This window comes from Saccopteryx bilineata, chromosome 5, assembly GCF_036850765.1.
Source record: "Saccopteryx bilineata isolate mSacBil1 chromosome 5, mSacBil1_pri_phased_curated, whole genome shotgun sequence".
Lineage (NCBI taxonomy): Eukaryota > Metazoa > Chordata > Mammalia > Chiroptera > Emballonuridae > Saccopteryx > Saccopteryx bilineata.
The window spans coordinates 44,905,648-44,910,751 of NC_089494.1; the positions used below are offsets into that span (position 1 = coordinate 44,905,648).

A 5,104-nucleotide genomic window follows, 5' to 3' on the forward strand; every position below is an offset into this window, starting at 1 on the left:
ATTATACTATTGTGTATGCAGATAATCACACAGAATCTCTAAAAATACTACTTGAACTAATAGAGGAGTTTAGTTACAAGGTCACAAAATACAATGGCAATATACAAAAATTAATTTGAACGAAAACTAAACCTTGAAATTTCAAAAATATCATTTATAATCACACCAACAAAGAGAAGTAATTTGGCATAAATCTGACAAAAAATGTGTAGGATTTTTTTTTAAATGAGAGGAAAGGAGGCAGAGAGACAGACTCCTGCATGAGCCCTGACTGAGATCCACCCAGCAAACCCACTAGGGGGTGATGTTCTGCCCATCTGGGGCCCTTGCTCTGTTGTAACCAGAGCCATTTTAGCAGCTGAAGCAGAGGCCATGGAGTCATTCTCAGTGCCCAGAGCCAACTTGTTCTAATAGAGCCATTGCTGTGGGTGGTGAGGAGAAGAGAGAGATAGATAGAGAGAGAGAAGTGAGAGGGAGAAGGGTGGAGCAGCAGATGGTTGCTTCTGCTGTGTGCCCTGGCCGGGAATTGAACCCAGAACATTTACATGCCAGGCTGACACTCTACCCCTGGATACAATGACACTGAGCCAACCGGATAGGGCCAAATACGTGTAGATTTTGTATACAGAACACAAATGAAAGGAATCAAGGAAGATGTAAATAAATGGGAAGATATACTATAGTACTTTCTTTATTCAAGTTTCATATATTTATTCAGAAGGTGATTCAACTATGGAATAAAGCATTTTTAGCTTTATTCTATAAAATACAATGTTTTGACATATTTTCCCTTGCAATTCTCTTTATTACAATTTTAATAATCTTGAAGAGATTCTTTCATCTGAAGTTTTTCAAGCATTCATGTATTTTGCATAATGTCTGATGTGATCAGTAATAAAGGTTGCAATGAAGTAGTGGCTATGATCATAACCCTCTTGTAATCTAAAAACAACAGGGATTTTCTTTTCTGTTCAGGCAGCTATGAAGTTCCAGGTAGTAACTGTCCATCTGAAAGAAACTGATCATCTTTTCCTTGATCAATGAGTATGTCCAGCTGAGAACCTGAATAGGACTTCCTTCACAAGATGGGTAGTAGCATCATAAGCTTTCCACTTACTTTGATCTGTTTCCAAGTATCCAATTGGAACAATTGAGGGATCACTTGCAGGAGTTTTTTTCACCCAAAGGACAAAGCACTAGATTGCAAATTGGAGCAAATACGGACACACATATATTTTCCAGGATTCTTTCAAAACACAAATCAGAGCTCCATGGCCTCCCATGAAGTGACCAAAAGTAGACATCATTTTGGGTCAACTGGAAAGGTGGCATTTATGAGTTGGGGAAGCTCCTCCGTTCCATAAGAGTGCATTCTGTAGTCAGTTTTCCAAGGATCTTCAGTGCCATCCACAAAAACCCAGCACTAGTGCCAAAGTCCCGCCTCTCATCTTCTCCTTTAATATTGCAGCCACAAGGGCTGCCATCTGGAACAAGAACAAGGCCATGTTCTGAGGCAGCCTGATGACAACCAGATTTTAATGGAAAATTCTGTTCTGTGCAAATTAAACCAGATAGCCAATATATCGTGGGGTGTTTTCCAGTTTCTGCCTTTGGTGGTTAAGTAGATAACAAATTAAATTTTGCAGTTTAGTTTAGCACTGTCCTGTTAAAAAACTTTCTGCTATTCTTCAAAGCACTTGTTGCTGAAAATCGGTTTCAGAGCCATTCTTACCCTGTCCAGTTGCTACTCTCTCCTTTGTACCAAAGGGTAGATGAACCTCCAGCAGTGGGGGTGGTAATAGAAGAAGCAGACCCCATACTACATTTTCCTACTCTTTTTTGTCACTTCTTTCAGTACCACCACAACAAAAACCATATTGGTATTTAATGAGGCCCGAGGAGATGAGAAGGTATGTAACAGAGACAAAAAATAACTTGATATAGAGCATTAGAAATAGCTTATTAGAACCTATTACTGGAAATTTTTCACTGACTTCTGTTTTGGGGGCTGGTTTTGTGCCCTGTGTCCTTCTCTTTTTCCCATTCTCTCTTTCTCTTCTGCTCCCTTTATATTCTCTTCCTTTCCTTCCTTCTTCTTTTCTCTCCTATCTGCTCCACGCTCCCAATTTCTCTTTATGTCTTTAAATGGAGTCCTTTAGCTGTTCTGTTTTTCATTTTGTCCGACCAACTTAAATAGCCTAAGCAATGTCTTTTTCTAAACAAAGAGTTCTCTCCCTAAAATATTTGAGAGCAAAAACAAGAAAAAAAGAGAAATTAAAAAGACGATGTCTTCTACCCTCTTTAACTTGGCATTTTGATAGAATTTATGCACATTAAATCATGATGTCAATTTATATAATTATACATAAACTTATAAATGTGTATGTAATATTATTGCAATGACCAAACATAGTGACAAGCTTGGTGGGAATGAAGGGCTTAGACAAGGCAAGTCACCTAAAAGCGCCTTCGCGGGACAGACTATAGTAACGGAGCTCTCCATCGGCTCCTCCATCTCTCAGTAAACATTTATTGACTGCTTGCTCTATGCCAGGCACTGAGCTGAATACTGAAGCACAAAGAAAAATAGTGTATAATCTAACCCTTTAAATATTCAGTTCAGAGTGTGAGAACAACATATGGAAAATACCTACAACAGAATAGGATGATTAAGGGCTATTTAAATGACTGGACAACCAGATTTTTTGGGGAGAAGAGTCTACAATTCAAATATCCTAGCCTGCTGTCCAATCTTATTTTCTGATCTGTGACTCGGCAGAAACAGTCACCTTCATTGTATATACAACGTACCAGGATGCCATAGACCACGTAATTTGCTCAATGTTTTGGAACCCTGTTGACAGCATGACACGTATGCTCCAAGGGAAAGCTGGACTCTAATCAAAATCTCTAATCAAAAGATTGTACAGTATTGGCTAGCCTCTCTATTTCGAAATTCATGTTTTATTCATGGAATATACAATATATTAGAGAGAGACAGCGGCCAGGGATAGAGAGCCAAGAGGAAAAGAAAGGAGAAGCATCAACTCAGAGCTGTGGCACGTTAGTTGTTCATTGATTTCTTTCTCATAGGAACCTAACTGGGGGACTCCAGCAAGACGGTGACCCCTTGCTCAAGCCAGCAACCTTTGGTTTCAAGTCAGAGAACATGCGGTCATGCCTATGATCTCACGCTCCAGCCAGTGACCCTGCACTCAAGCTGGTGAGCCTGTGCTGAATCCCACGACCTCAGGGTTTTATTTTTATTTTATTTTTTATTTTTTCTGAAGCTGGAAATGAGGAGAGACAGTCAAACAGACTCCCGCATGCGCCCGACCGGGATCCACCTGGCATGCCCACCAGGGGCGTCGCTCTGCCGCGACCAGAGCCACTCTAACGCCTGGGGCAGAGGCCAAGGAGCCATCCCCAGTGCCCGGGCCATCTTTGCTCCAATGGAGCCTTGGCTGCGGGAGGGGAAGAGAGAGACAGAGAGGAAGGAGGGGGTGGGGGTGGAGAAGCAAATGGGCGCTTCTCCTGTGTGCCCTGGCCGGGAATCGAACCCGGGTCCCCCGCACGCCAGGCCGATGCTCTACTACTGAGCCAACCGGCCAGGGCTCGACCTCAGGGTTTTAAACCTGGATCCTCAGTGTCCCAGGTTGACACTCTATCCACTGTGTCACTGCCTGACCAGGCAGAATTTATGTTTATATTTTTAAACTGACTTTTTCCATAGCTCATTGAGCAATTTATTGCTTTTCTTATAAGAGTAGATAAGATTTTTAGTAAAGTTGAATTGTTTCAAGCATTGTTTCTGGAGTCAGACAGTCCTAAGTTTGAATCTGGGTTCTGCCCCTTCACATCTGACTAACATTGACCCGTGCTTCTAGCTTTATTAAGCCCGTGGTTCTTGTCTGTCAATTGGAGGTAAGAATGATACTTCCATAGTGTGTTGTGAGGATTAGGTAAAGCACTGCATGTGAAGTTCTCAGCACTTTTTGTGGCATGAAGTTAGAACTGAGAAAAGTGCTATTACCAGAAAGAATGCTGATTTGTAAGTTGTAATGCTTCAGAAATGGCAGTAGAGGGAGCACAGGGTAGATATTATTAAACCCTTCGTACAACACAGTGTCCCTCTTCTGATGGAGGTCTAGGACCTGTACACAGATGAGCTAGTAAAACCCACCCCAGACTGTCTTGCCCCAATAGACCTTGCTGTATCACTCATTTGGTACTAGCATATGCTACCACAAAATTCAATGTATCTTTCTGTAGGGACACATTCTGTCTGTCCAGCACCCAACTCCAACTCTCCCAGCTTTCTCTGGGCACATAAGGGAGGAAGCTTGGACAGGAGAGGTAAGGTGCTATCACAAAAATGAAAATTAACGTGTTTATATTCTTTGTACAAAAAAAAATACAGGAATTGGATTTATAACTAGAACAATTGAGGGATCACTTGCAGGAGACAGAGGAATCTGTGGTGGCCTGAGTTTGGGAAATTTTTATGGGGATTTCACTATCAGGTGTTTCTTTGTTTTTGATCTTTTTCCTTTTCTTTTTTTTTTTTTTTTTTGACTCTGATGCGCTTTTGAGGCCAAGACAGGCCAGTGTAGAGCTAAGAAATTGGGGGCCTAGCTATTTAGACTTGATTCTAAGAAAAAGAAGTGAACTGGCCATAGAGATATTATTTCTTAGAAGCCTGGCTCAGTTCATGAAATAGGAAGGGCAACAGAGGTTACAGCAGATGCTTTAACCAAAAACAAAACAAAAAAAACCCCTGTTCATTTGGGTGGAGAGTCCCTCATGACACGTCCCTCTGGGTAAACTGATTACAATAGGTAGGAAATGGTAGATAAAGCAGAGATTTCAAGTGTTGTCTCTGGGTCCCTGGGGGTGGTCCCTAAGACCTTTTCAGGGGGTCTTCAGAGTTAAAATTATTTTTATAATAATACCTTTGCACTCTGTTGACATTTGCATTGATGATACCAAAGCAATGGTGGGTAATGATGGTGCCATAGCATAAATTAAGGGGCTGACACCAAATTATGCTAGTAGTCATTGTATTCTTCACCACCACAAACTTAAAACATTTAAAAACTAGTTT

General features: G+C 41.2%; 1 pseudogene; it reads right to left on the reverse strand.

The window, feature by feature from the left end:
* Window positions 1–851: 851 nt before the first annotated feature.
* LOC136306309 (S-formylglutathione hydrolase pseudogene) lies at window positions 852–1,741 on the reverse strand (annotated as a pseudogene).
* Window positions 1,742–5,104: the final 3,363 nt, after the last annotated feature.